Here is a 14,570-nt window from a genome sequence, read left to right as displayed (position 1 = left end):
AGGAATGGTGCTTCCTCTCCATTGCTGATAAGACCCTCAGGCTTGCGGCGCTCTCAGTGCTGCTGTATGTGGCGTAGGGGTGGTCCGTATACCCATCCTGTGTCACAATGGTCACCTGAGACACTTTCTACTTTTACAGGTCAATGATGGATTGTGTCCGCAGGGCTACCATGTATAAAGCTCTAGAAAGAGGAGGAAGAAACCCAGTACCACCCGTACCCTGATGGCCACCTTTGTGTGCAGCTGCATAAAACTGTGCATTGACCCTCTGTAGACAATCACAAGTGTCACCATGTGCTGAGTTTCTACCTGCCACAGCGTTGTGAAGGATGGATCAGTTCACGTTGCTATAGAACACTCCAGGTAGTTGGATTATGCCGTCTCACCTGTTCCTGATGGAAAAGTTTGTGCAGAAAAACCCCATTCGCCAAAAGTCCATCAGGCAGTGGGTCTGCACGTAACATCCTCGAGGCTTTGTGGGAAAAGGAAACCATGGAGTCTGTTGGATGGATCCCTGAGCCGACTGTCAGTCATTTGGCAGAATGCCTCATCGCCAGAACGTTCAAACAAGCACCAAAGCATAGCTTGGCTGGTGGTAAGAAGGGCCCTCCATGTCAGATCCTTCATGTATTTTCATTTCCCACTTCTGGTACCTAACCAGTGGCCCTATTGGACAATGCACATCTGGACGCTGTATGAAAAGAGGATCAGGTTCAGCGATACTCTTCATGATCAAACTGCCTGTCACCACTCACATATTTAAGAGACAATTCACAAAGTCAAACTCCATTAAGAGGGCTTATGTAAGTAGAGGGTAGAATTTTGAGAAAAATATTACATCACTCTACAGAGATGTGCTAGAACCCAAACATATGAGAAATTGTTATTGGGTAAAATCTATGTCTCACTAATGACAATAACCAAAACTCACTTGTGACGTTGTTTAATGAATTGTCGAGTGTAGCCATCTGCAAGATACAATCATTATACATGGGTGGCATATTGAGGCTGCTTCCCTAGAAATGTTTTCCCAATGTCAAGGAATTTGTCAGAAATTAAATGCATCTGGTGTGTAAGGTCTCCTGTGTTGTCACCTGCTTCTTTGATGCCAATATGCCAGAAGAAAAACCAGAGTGGAACCAAAATAATCCAATGATGCACCAATATGCTTTTTACTGCTATACTTAATTGATAATCTGAAATTGCTCCAATCTCCAAGAACTGACCTAGATCCATTAGTTTTGCACCCTCAAATTAAAGAACACTGATTGTTTCTTTCCAAATGTAGCCCATTTAGAAGAGCAACATTTATAATTATAATACCACCAAGGAGTTCACAATTCAAATGAAAGTCCTGTGAAAATTCTCTGCAACCACCATTATACTCTATTGAAATCTCAGTGACAGCAATGATCACTATATTTCATTCTGCGAGATGCTTGGGTGAAAACTCTAATCAGGACAGTGAAGATTTATTGCTTGACAGAAAAAAAATAGTTTCACCACTGCCTCTTAACATTAACAGATATCATTTGGTAATGGGTGAATTCTACAGGTTTAAAAAAAGAGGCAACTCATTGCTATAAATCACAGGTTGGAACTTTTACCAGTTTAAAGAATTTCCAGCTGAAAATAAACATTCAGTCCAGTTAACAGTGACCACAACTTTCAGTCTATAAACTGAATATTTGGCCCCTGGGTTATGGAATTGAGCTCAGGTGTGCAATAATACCCCCAGCCTACAAATCAAGGTATCATAACACACTCCTAATCACTCTGCAACCACTGGGTCAATAGTTTACAGCCAAAGCTCTCAAATATAGTCAATAACTGGATAATATATCTCATGCCTCTTGATGAACTCAATATATTCCATTGGATTACAAATTAAATAAGGCATAAGAGTCAAATGCTACCTAAACACGGCAGGTTTTTTAAAAATGCAGCTGTATGACTGTGTGCACAAGGTGCAGCCTTGGGATCTGACTGTTAATTACTATTGAACTCTCTGAGGATTATAGAAGCATATTTGCATCATGTCAAGGATACACACACATATAGAAAATCATCTTCAAAAATGGGCACTTTCTCCCCAGAGTGCAAATAATTAAACATTATTCCATTTGTGCACCTAATGCTTTTGCTTTTGATTAGTCTTCTGTTACAAACTTGAGCACTGCATGTTTAATAAGAAATATGATTTGTCAGCAAATAATTACTTCCACATGCTAATGAAGTCAAGGTTACTCCAATTGTATTTCAACTGTTTAACAAAAATGTCAAGCCATTAAGTAGAAATAGAAGTAACTTGTGTTACAGATAACTGATGATTGCTTTTGATTACACTCTGGCAATACGTCTTGTAGGTTTGATCATGCTATTAGGCTTCAGAGCACTTCACATAAGAGAAACATCTTTCCAAAATAAAAAGGCAAAGAGCAGGTGCCTGCTCCCTAAAATGGAATATTAATACTGTATTGAGAAATGCCTGAACTTCGATAAATCACGTAATGTATGCGTTTTAGCTGAATCTACTGACAAAAATAAATCACATTAATTGTAAACTCCCAAAATATTTGCACTTTCGACCGGGTCGGTTTGAGTTCACGACCATACGGTCTAGGTGTACTTTTCCAAAACTTTATGACCTGGTTTTGGAGAGGGCTGCCTTGACCATTTGCCTAACACACAGGGGAGCATTTTAAATAGCTCTTCGCTTCCTGCCCCTACACCCAGACTTGCTGCTTCTAACGCTTCTTCTCCCGCAGCTTGCAGGATGAACTAGCTTATCGTAAGCAGACTGCAGTAGACTGAATCTCGCAACAACAACAAAATCATGAACACCCTCCTCCTGAGCATTCGGCAAGTCCAGGATTCACCAAACTTCAGCTTTGCTCCCTGAACAAAATCACGCACAACAGATCACCACATATGCACCACATTTTATTTTTTGTTTAACAACTGGTTCTCATATAACAGTGTTTTCCTGTAATCTGAGGCGGGGAAAAAATGTTGCAACTTTGTATTCCAGCAGACCCCCACCCTCTATTTTGCATGTGTAGTGATGGAACTTGTGTCGCCCAAGCTTTGTGTTTGATGTTTAGATCTCGGACGATGCGAGGCTAAAATTGCAGTGAACTTCCACGGGGGGGGGGGGGGGGGGGGGGGGGGGGTGAATTGACAACCCCGGCACCACACTGTCCTTTCTGACCCACTCGCATCGCTGCTTTGACTTGTAGCCGCTGTGATAGGAAGTGTGAGTTTCTGTCAGGCAGGCCAGCCCGAACCGCTCCCCCGCTCGCCCAACAGCCCACTCTTGCTATCAATGCCCTTTTGGTGTGATCACATTTCCATTACAATTGAACCCTATTCCTCAGAAAATCGTCTTCTTTCTCCACGCTCCGTTGAGTGATTTTATACTGTAATTAAATTAATCCTCCCCCCTCCTTTAAATTTCGTCTCCATTTGTTCTGGGATTGCCCCCCCCCCCCCCCCCACGTCCATTAAAATGCTGCATTCTCCCTTTATCCTTTTTGTTTCAACTCTCCTTCGCGCCCCCCCCCCCTTCCCTTTTCCTTCGCCCTTCCCTTCTACTCCTTAACTGATCTGATTTTAAAACGTCGCCGTGCCAGTTATCAGCACCTCTGTTCAGTTATCAAGGCAAGAGAGAGGAATCAGTCTGGGCCACTGCCGGTGCTTGAGGATGCTCAGAGGTGGGGCCCACCTTTCCCCTCAAAGGAAAATAAAGTGGTCGGCGCTGTCTGTACCTGTGATTCTTAAAGCTCACTGTCGATTTAAGTGGTCTCCCAAGGGATGGGGTGGGAGGAATTGACCGGGCTATGGATAGAATCTGGGAGGACGTGATGGCGTGGCCGGAGGAGAATTGTACAACTCAGGTGGAATATTTCAAACTAGGAAAATATTTTAAAAGTAAACACGAACAACTCGCAAACCTACCCGCCTGACCTGAATTCACTGGAGTAAAAATGAACCCACAATAGCCTGGATTATGTCGGTCCCGCGTTTATTTTCCAACGGTGCAGAAAGGCAGCTAACCCTTTGAGTGCTGGTGGGTATCAGGTCAATGAAATGTTCAGTTCACTGGTGACCTTGCATTGAAATGTCACACCTGGACAAAGCTTTCTTAAATTTTGAGCAGGTAGCAGCCCAACAACCCCCCCCCCCCCCCACCCCACCCCCCACACCCCGCCCTCTGTAAAATTAAATGAGTCTAATTCGCTTATTTTAACTTATAGGTTTGACATACACTAGGCCCCGTCAGATGACATTAATTATTTCGAACGTATGAGATTTTAGCGAAATCCAGTGTGGCTGCCAGTAAAAGTATTCATTTCCAATCATAATAAATAATCAAACTATTAGTTGGAGCAACATGGTCATGTGTGGGTCGCAGTTTTTACTAAATGCTCATTTACAACCCAATTAATCTAGGATCTTTGCCCTGATCCAGAAGCTATAGACATTAGCAAATGACTCGGTCGACATATTTACAGAAATCAAAAACAAAGGGCTTTGGTTTGTTTCCTGCTAGTTAATAATGAATATCTTTCGCAGCTCACTTCTAACTTTCAAACTTCAAAAGGTTACTGTCCTTTTAATTCCCATCACCTTTAAATTATTCAACATTTCATTTCATGTAAAATATGACGAAGATATTAAATTGCGCCTTACTGATGGTCCCTCTTCAATTTTGCCTTTGATTCATATTCTCATTAAGTTCAATTTGTGCTTTATATTAGACACGTTCTTGGGACAAAACAGTAATGATGTTGTTGCGCTTTCACTTATTGGAAATGGGTGCACTGTGCTCTATTTTTAAACAATCTTTATACACAGCAGTTTGGCTGAGGGTTGAAATGTAAGAGTTTTTGAAAACCAGGTTGAGTTGCAAATGATCACAGTTCAAATAACAAAACCTGAAGAAACCCCGGTTAAAATGACATGTGAAACCCAAGGTTATTACCTGAAAAAGACCTTGATTGAACAGGACGGTAGCCAGTAGTAATCAATACAACTCAACCGTCCACTGGGAGAATAAAAATCATTTCAAAATTGTTCTCTGTTTATTTTAGTTTGGTAGCTGTTCCTCTATTTCCTTTGCTAATAATGTCTAACTTTGTCGGCATTTTTATTAGTTTATTCTAATATCCAGCAGGTATTCATTCCGTCTGTCACACAATAAAACGTCACATTGGAAAATAAAATTAATAAAATTTCTCCAAAAGAAGTGTGGTACATTATGATACACTTCATTCTTTTTTTTGTCATAGCATGCCTAGATTCTAAATATATGATCCTGCCACTTAAAGTTGCGCTCCCCATTACAATGCCGTATAGAACATAGACTAAACTAACGCCATATCGCAGTGTCATAGTCTTTGTCAATCAACAATTTAAATATCACACTCCTACTGTTGACTCCAAACTTTAGTCTCGTATCTCCTCCCTAGGTGTTTATTCTGTGAAATATATACTGCCTTAATCAACTGGCCTTGCTGTTCACTGCGTTTGGCCGTAGATGTTGAAGAATGTGAAAAGAGAATTACTCAAGACTGAGTGGAGTCTCTTCTTAAGACGCCTCTATTGAGATACGAGACATTGCAGTTTAGCCTTGGAGTATGGGCACAATCTGCTGAATTTGCAATCTAATTATAAATGTGCCATTTGGACCTCCTTTCAGCTTCAGTGCCACCATACCTTATGAGGGAAGTTACTTTAACAGCAAGCAACAAGTCAGACAGCTGTTCAAAACAAAATGCCATTACCAGATCAACTTTTCCCTAACACTGGGACTAGCTAGGGTATTGTTTTACAAATAGCCTTACAGACTGACTTGCATTATGCACAACGAAGAATAGTTATTAAGTGTGGCCTAAGCAACTTAGGGAACCGGTTCATAAAATCAATTTTTACAATTGATTGCTGTACAAAGAAATCACGTGAAAACAATCAAGACTAAATGTGATTTTTGAAGACTGTTGTTAACATATGGGGATTGTTTAATATATGCGCCACATAAATGTTTTCTGCCAGGCTTATAAAGCAAGGATTACTTATTCAGAATAAATTCTCTTGTAATTTCAGCAGATAGAGTGTAAATGTATATATATGTGTGTGTGTGTATGTGTATAGTTTTATATCTGATGATATTACTAATATAGAGGTTCAATGTGTTTAACATATTACCATCATAATTTCAACGCCGTGTTTACATTTGTGTCTAATATTAATCTCCAATTATGAATCAGAAATGCATTTCACAAAGGGAAAAATATTTATTTAGACTATGTACATAAAGATACAGCTTTGTCACTATGGGCGTTTTGATGACATGCAAAATCACTGGAAGGTGACAATTCTTAAGTGCATTAGTTTAAATTCTGAAAGCGGCGTGTGCGTTATGCTATATAAATGAGAGATATGCTATATTACAGATCACTTCTAAAAGCCTTACAATAAACAGATGTAGTGTGGTTTAACACGCTGCTTATCTCCGTTCAACACGCGCGAGTTCTTTTTAAAATTTCTGGCGAAAGTTTTGACTCAGTATTTTGGGAAACACCCCAGACCCAGGAGTCAGAAAGAGCTAATCTCTTGTCCCCAGACAACTTTCACACTCATTCTCTTTTTCTACCGCCCCGTCTCCCCGCCACCAAGACAAAATAACAGCAGGCACAACACCAATTGTCATTTCAAATATCCCTTCCGTCCCCTTTTCCCAGCCAACAAGAGTGTGAATAAAGGAAGGTCAGTTATCAGATCGATAACATCAGAGCTTCTGACTGTTAAACAGGCCATGTCCCAGTTCGAGATACCAGTTAACGCTTTCCCTCTCCTGTCACTTAATGCGCAGAACAATCATTCGAGGAGGACAGTTCTTTAAAAAAAATATATTTCAGAGAAAATGGGTACTTTAATCGCATTACAATCAACGACGTCACCTGGCGGGGCCCACAGAAAAAATATTAGAATTGAAGTAAAAAAAAACACATGTCAATGCATGCACTATTAAAACTAAAATAACCAGCAACCCCAATCTAAATAAATCAAATATTCAGATTTTTTTTTTAAAAAGGTAGTGTTTAAACCTGTAAAAGTACATAAAACTTTCTGAACAATATAGCTTTTGTCATCCAATCGCGGTCCACACAGTTTGAAACAGAAATCGTGGTGTCCTGAATTGCATCTATTATCCGAAAATTATACTTTTTTATCAGTGTTGGTTCAAAGTAAAATTTACCACTCACGTTTGTCCCTTTTAGTTGACAGAAGTGGATGATCGCGCCAAGGAAGCGGGCTATATAGAAAGGTTGGGTATTGTCTCCTTATGGGTCGGTCACTAGATGCCTGTTTTATTTTAATTTACATGCTTGTGCATTCTTCACAGATCGATTTGCATGACCCTCCCCAGACAGAAGTAACTGAAAATGCGATTATCTCACACGTCCGCTGGAGTGGATAAAGGTCACAGAAGTGGCGACTTTATAAACTTTAAAAAATAAAGAAAGAAAAATAAAACAGTGCTTTAATGTGAACGTATGAACCTGAGGCAGCGCTTTTAAAGTCCAGATTGCAACTTTATAATTCTGCACTCTTCCAGCCTTTCCATAGCCGCTGCTTAACATCTAGTACCACTGTGTGGTCAGAGTCGAAATTGCCGCCCCTATATTACCAGGGAACTGTTGCTAATATGTTCAAAGACAGATAGGCTGCTCAACATCAACTCAAACTTTGCCATTATTTCAAGATGATGTCGCACATTATTGTTATTACTAATTTTTTTTAAAAAAACAGCTAATCGAAAAATCGTATTTTTGAACTTGTCTCGAAACGTGTGTGGATTCCTCCGCCCCTCCTACCCCAGAATGGAAGGACAAACACTCTGGTTCCCAGTGAAAGGGGAAAGGGGGAAGGGTGTGGGGGGTGATCCGTGCGGTTTTGGCAGGAAGAGGGGAGGCGGACGGGAAGAATGGGGGGGGGGGGGGGCAGGAAGGTGGAGGGGTGGCGAGGAGAAGAGGAGAGGGTGGTGGTGATAGGGTGAGGAAGAGAGAGAGAGAGAGACTTCTTTCCTGCATGTGTGTTTAAGAGGAATACTCCAATCTGCAATAACTCGCACGGCTCCTTCACATTGTAAATGGTTAAATGAGGAGAGGGGAGGGAAGTGGGGGTGGGGGTACAGGGCAACCTCACGGCGCGCTTGTCCCTTCCGGACAGACTGACCCTAACCACAACGCAACAACAAGAGACGGGGGGGGGGGGGGGGGGGGGCTACCCGGCTCCCTGCCACAGAACAGCCCTGAAGTAGAGACCCGGACAAATGTACACGAGCAAAGGGACGTTAGACACAACAAGCAAAACACACACACACACACCAACAAAAACACAGAAGGGGTTTTGCCCGGTTACCTTAGTAGCCAGTCTGGCGAGAAGCAGCTCCTTGCTATCCCGTGTCGTTAGACGTGTCTAATCTTATTTCTACAATTTAAAACCAATTTATATATATACAAAAAAAAAACAAAAGAACGGAAACGAAGAGCTGAAAGTCAGCTGGAGCGTCCCCGGGCCATGGAGAGGAGAGGGTGGGGGGAGGTTTGGTTGGTAGGGGGGTTAGAGGTTGGGGTGGTGAGGGGGAGGGGGGGGGGGGCGGATCGCTGGTAGAAGTTGCTGATGGGCTTGCCGGAAAACCAAATCTTGCTTATTCTCTGTGAAAGAAGTGAAGGCGATGGTTAGTGCTGTCAATCTTGACGATCAATTCCAGCGGCCATGTCGCAAGTATTCAAAGCATTTCCCGTCGTGCAACATCAGAAAGTGAATGGCCAGGGCACTGATGTTACTGCTCCCCGTCGGAAGCAGCCTTGATGTCTACTGCTCCCAGGACCAGCACATACAGAGAGGGAGAGAGATACACACACAGAACACACACACACACACAGATACAGAACACACAGAGGGGGGGAGAGATCAGGGATTGAGGCGAAAGGGGAAGTGCTCGGCCAGACACACACACACACACAGCTTGACCACCAGAGCGATTGCTGAACTTCGCAACGCAGCACAATAACACTGAAAGGGAAACTCAACTTCCCCTCTGATCGGCGCACAGATCTTGCCTCCGAACCATCGCATTCAATTTAGAAATCCTGTCCACTTCCGAGCCTTGAACTTTGGCGACATCAAGTTCTTTCTTTTTTTTTAAATAGGGGGGGAGGGGGGGAGGAAAGAAAAACAGCAACAAACGACCACATTATAAACGCGCCGGCCTTCGGGGGGTAAAATGTGGCTTTCCAGACAGCCATCCTGAACAAGGTTGGAGATAGACAGCGGGGCTGGGGTGGGGGCGCCCCGCGGCTGGGAGAGAGGGGGACACTGAGAATGGCTTCAACTTATCCCGGGGTGAGCTGCGATTGACAAGGCGGCGAGTGAGCGCCTCCAGAAAGCTAACGCGGGAGCACTCCACACCCCATCATCCGCTGCCGAACGTTTGGAGCTGGTACCGAGCACTGGGAAATCTGAGAGAGTTACACATTAACCCTCTAGCTGCCACTTTTTCTACCGGCTCGACGTTAGTCATTGCTACTCTTTTTCTACTGAAACGAGCATTGACTACATTTTTAAGGGGAACCCCCTACCCCTACCCACACACACACACTGGTGCCAGCCTGTCAGTTATTAGCGCCGCGCAATCTCTCTCAGATACATTCAATTCAACTCCATGCCCAGCATCGTGTGCCGCCACTGAAGCCTTGATGTGAAACTTCAGTGTCAGCTTCTCTGGCTGTGTGACTGAAGTTAATCCCCCTGATTGTCAGCCAGCGTGGAGATCGCCAAAACCCGCATGAGACGATCCCATCACTGATACGGACACCTCACCAAGTGCTAGATCAGAGAAGGGCGCGGTGATTCCCCCAATCTGGAAATCACACTGCCAGGAGCAATGTATTGATTTCAGACAGATAAGGCAAAAACCGCATTTTGGGGAACAAAATTACCCCCCCCCCCCCCCCCCCCCCCGGCCAAATACACACTCACACACTTCCCCTCCTGCCTTGGCAACTATTATTCATACAGTTCTCTGTTAAAACGATGCCGGATAACAAAACCTCTGAACTGGTGCATGTACTGAAATAGTTTATTAATTGGAAAAAAAATGCAGATTGCACAGAAGAAGAAGCCAGGCAACGTGTAACAGGTACGGGCGCAGGACTAGTGCGTGGATCACTAACCTCCCTTACTCCAAAATGTGAGAGTGACACTTACTCACACAAAGTGCACCTTTCCACTGCGATCGCTGCATGTATCTAACACATTCACCTCCATTGATGTCAGATTGATATTTTTTTTAAATGCAACCGCGAATCGCTTAACAGCTTGCCTAGATCAAAGATAACTATTCAACATCTTGATCGTAATCTTAACCAGGCGTAGAGGCTGCAGGCTGCTGCTTTATCCCCCGATATCGAGAAAAGGCTTTGTTTGATATTAAAGTGTTGTCTCCACCGTAAAGAGATGCTCGCCGAGCGACATTTTTGCCCATTCTGGGAACTTCATTAAAACTTTAAAACTCTGAAATAAATGTATTTTTGCAGACATTGTCTGACTTTTCTTTCAATGAGTGACATTATTTGATCAATATTTATTAACATGGATCCAGCGTCCAATGCTGGGACCCAACGCAGTCTATTAGTGCCGATTTATATCAATTGTACAATATCAGTGCAAACCCCTCAATTAAATTAACACCGAGCTGGACATTCTGTCCGTATCGCCCGCGACCCTACCACCTTGTTAACAGCTTCCAAAACACCTCGTGCAAACAATCAGGTTCAGAGGGGTAAAAAGGTTTATCCAACTTCAGATAAAATGACAACTCTATTTAATATCACGACCCGGAGCCTCTGGAATAGTCTGGAAATGTGTGCTTAATGTTTTTATAGAAATTGTGCAGGTTGGAATGTCCTGTTGCCTAAAATGTCGAAGGAGAAAATGCGTTCAAGGGAGCAATCTGATTACACGTGGATGGAGTCTATTGATCTGGTTAAATATATAAAATCAGTAGTGTGAGGGGCGAGGGCGTGCGGGCGTTGGTTAATCAGCGTTAGAGGAATCTCCTTTCACACTGGTTTACTTTATTGTCACGGGTGGAAAGTGTAAGCGAAACGTACAATCGATCCTTGTTCGAAGTACAGCTTGTCAATAGTTCAAACTCAGGTATTCGGGCTGCTATAGCGCCTGTTACCTGGGCTCAGGTGGATCCGATTGCCTACCCGGGGGTAGGATGGGAGCGAAATAAAGAGTGGTTTCCGGGGATTTGGGGGGGGGGGGGGGGGGGAGTTGAGTTGAGTGTTCGAGGGAGGGGAGAGGGGGATTTTCTTTCAAACAAGCCTTAGTTTAAAACACCTTTTTTTTTTCTCTGGTTAGAATAAAGCACGCAGCCACTATCGGAGAGAGAAGCTGAAGTGAGCTCAGGTCCGCGGCGGTGTTTGATCGGGAGCATCTCCTGGACACTGCAAGGGTGACAGGACTGTTCCTACTGCCGTGTAGGGTGAGAAAGTAATGAAGAGTGGGCAGGGTCAGTGCGGCACCATGTTCTCAAACAATCGCTGCCTCGGGTTATTATTGGTCAAAAGTCACTCTCTTCCTGATTTAAAGTGCGGACAGAGTTGGTGAAAGTGAAGTTTCCTGAATTACACACTGACTTGGCGACTAGGGCCAATCCCGAGCAGCTCCAAAGCGGCACACTCCCAGGCTTAATTCCTGCTCGAGGCAGTTTGTGGAGCCTCTGGGCGTTTTCTGAAGTAACTTTTACTGCGCGGCATTCCTCTTGAACCTGCCAGGCCGCGCTAATTCCACTCAACCCAGGGTCAAAGGCGTGCCTTTCATTTTGCAGGTACGCGCAGTGGGCTGGTGGCCGTGCCTGTATATGTGAGGGAGAGTATTCGGGGCTGTGTGCGCGGCTTGGAGCTGGGGCACGCAACAGAATGAGTTGCCACTGGAGGAGGAGGGGGGGAGAGAGAGAGTTGACATCCAAACTCTTATCAAAATGACAAACATCTCCTCTGAGAAGCTGACGGCCGTGACAGGTCCCCATCAGGCAGGTTGACATTGCAGATATTGGTGAAACCTCGGCACTTGGTCAGGCATCCGGATACTTGCTTTGCATATATACCTTGGCGGGATAGGTAAGGCAGGTCCAGGGCAAATCAGCCCCTTTCATATTATTCTACCCCTGCTACCGAGAGGAAAAAGAATCCCACCCTACACTGTGCCAATTATATACACTTTTTTAAATACTCGATCACAGCTCGCTTTGTAAAACATGTCCAACTTTTAGCAAGGCAATGCCAAGTGTGCGCTGCTGTCACTGACAGATTGGGTGGAATCGATACGGTTCGTCCTCCTTCCTGCACCCCCCCCCCCCCCCCCCACGACTGGTACATTGACATCTGACCTCCAACCTCATCACATCTATTCCAACAATTTAAAATGTATACATATATATAAAGCCACGGTCAGAACAACAATAGTTGTGCCTAGCACAACTGGGGTGCGTAAAGCTGCGAAACCCTGGCCAAAAGATGGGACGTGTGAAGGAATGTGGTAAGATGATGAAAGCTATAAGTGAAAGTTAACCAGTAGAGCTGTTGGAGATCTTTAAAATAAAACTGGATGAAGAAAATTAAATGAAGTATAATTAAGAAGCAACGCATACTTAAGTCAAAGGAACTTACCTAGGAAACGTTTGGTAAATGTGTTCGGGCTCCTGGTGTATCTGATGGGTTGCTGACGAGGTTAACAGTTTAAACAGTGCCCTGGCTCCTCTTTATTAATCATTGTTCACCTTTCTTTTTTGTAACTTGACAACCCCAGTGTGCACAAGTGACGGGGAGCAAACGCGCGATTCAGCAAGGCAGAGATGAGAATGCTGAAATGATGCTCAGACGGTCCAAGCACAGCTATTTCTTGTCAGTCACTGACCGCAAGCTCAATGCAAAATTAAAAAAAAAACCACACACAAAGGAGTTAATTCAAAACTAGTAGCATGCAGCAGAAGATCTCCCTAGGAATGCGAATGTTCCCAATCCATAAAACAGACTTGGAAGGAACTGAGTTTATATAGATAGCACAAGGTTCAAGAGGTGAAAATAAAAGTTGCCCCGATGCCTCTTTGGTGCTGGTGTGAGCACAGTGGCACCAGATACACACATACACACAGCACTGTAAATAACATTGGCATGCTAATAATAGGATGGCTGTACTTACAAAGAATGAGGGCTGGATGCTGTTGGAAAAGCAGTTTGTGCTAATGGAAGAGTCATGCAGGCCGATGTGAGAGGAGTGGCACTGACAGGCTGGAGGTTTACCTTTACCAGCTGATTCTTTAGCGTCAACTCCCCCCTCTCCACTCACCCCCCTTCCCCCCACACGCACCCTAGCCTCTGCCTTTCATTTTCACATTCCCTTTGTTCTATAACACACGCGTCACTATCCTGCACCAAAAAATGAATAATTAAATCAAACTGTGCATTGGTTCCACGGCATTTCACTTACCAACCAAGTCCAGGACAATACTAGTTACTCTAAAGAATGGGGAAAAAAGGACAGGAAATGAATCAAGTAAAATAAAAGGTCTTGGAAAAGGGGAGACTGTCACTTTCACTGAACTCATTTACTGAAGTTGGAGTTGCTCAGAATGGGTTGTGGGGGTGGAAGCGATGTCAGCCCGGATTCATTTTTACTGACAAGACAGAACAGTCAGAAGTGAAATTGACCAGGCGCCGAAATTCGCAACAAAACAAGAATAAACACGTCCCCAACTTGTGAAAGGTTTCTGGAACACACGTGCCCATGAAATAAATAAAAGCAGGAGCTTCTAAATCAAAAAGCCTCTCGGAAAACACCAGGCAAAAGTCGTTTCAATTACTTCTCAAATACATTTTAAAACTGTGTTTCAAGAAAGCCCAGTTCAGTTTCAGCGAGCTGCCTCATTTCAACTAGTTTTGAATGCAGGAAATGGGAATTAAATCCAGTTTACTTAGTGGCGACATACAGGATAGAGGCAATGGTAGAGGCATCAACACGAGAGCACTGGGGGCTGATTTCACCAAATTATCATTCAACCTTCAGTGAAAGGAATGAATGAGAAGGCGCGACACACGTCGGATCTTAGAATCAAATTCGCAAATGTTTCAATGCATCAGGATCTCGCACAGTGATTCTGAAAAATGATGCTAGGCAATTGGGAGAACCTGGACAGTAAGTTTATTCCATCCGGTAAAAATATGGTTAATTTCGTGAAGAAATAAAGGAACCTATGCTCGCTTTATCGCGCGGACAGATGTTTTTTGGGTTGCTTGCCTGTTGAGCAATTGATAAACAGAGGAGGACACTTTGTTCGAACTTCTGACAATGGTTTCGGAACTTATCGGTGACCTTCAAATGGGTAAAAAAAATATTAGGCAAAGCACACGCAGATCTTTGCAAGTGAACAAGTATTGTGGAGCGCGCAAGAAAACCAAACTGCCTTTGTCGTCTCCTCAGAGGACGTGTTT

The 14,570-nt window shown here is 43.7% G+C and overlaps 1 protein-coding gene across 1 annotated transcript in view; it reads right to left on the bottom strand.

The window, feature by feature from the left end:
• sox6 (SRY-box transcription factor 6) overlaps window positions 1–8,607 on the bottom strand; it is a 757,998-nt gene extending 749,391 nt beyond the window's left edge. The window contains 2 exon segments of the mRNA XM_038808084.1: window positions 7,269–7,510; window positions 8,428–8,607. The gene's annotated coding sequence lies outside the window, so the exon portion shown is untranslated.
• Between the last annotated feature and the right edge of the window lie 5,963 nt (window positions 8,608–14,570).

This window comes from Scyliorhinus canicula, chromosome 9 (genome assembly GCF_902713615.1).
Source record: "Scyliorhinus canicula chromosome 9, sScyCan1.1, whole genome shotgun sequence".
Taxonomy (NCBI): domain Eukaryota; kingdom Metazoa; phylum Chordata; class Chondrichthyes; order Carcharhiniformes; family Scyliorhinidae; genus Scyliorhinus; species Scyliorhinus canicula.
Note: the sequence above shows the minus strand (reverse complement) of the source record. Positions and strands in the feature narration are given on the sequence as shown.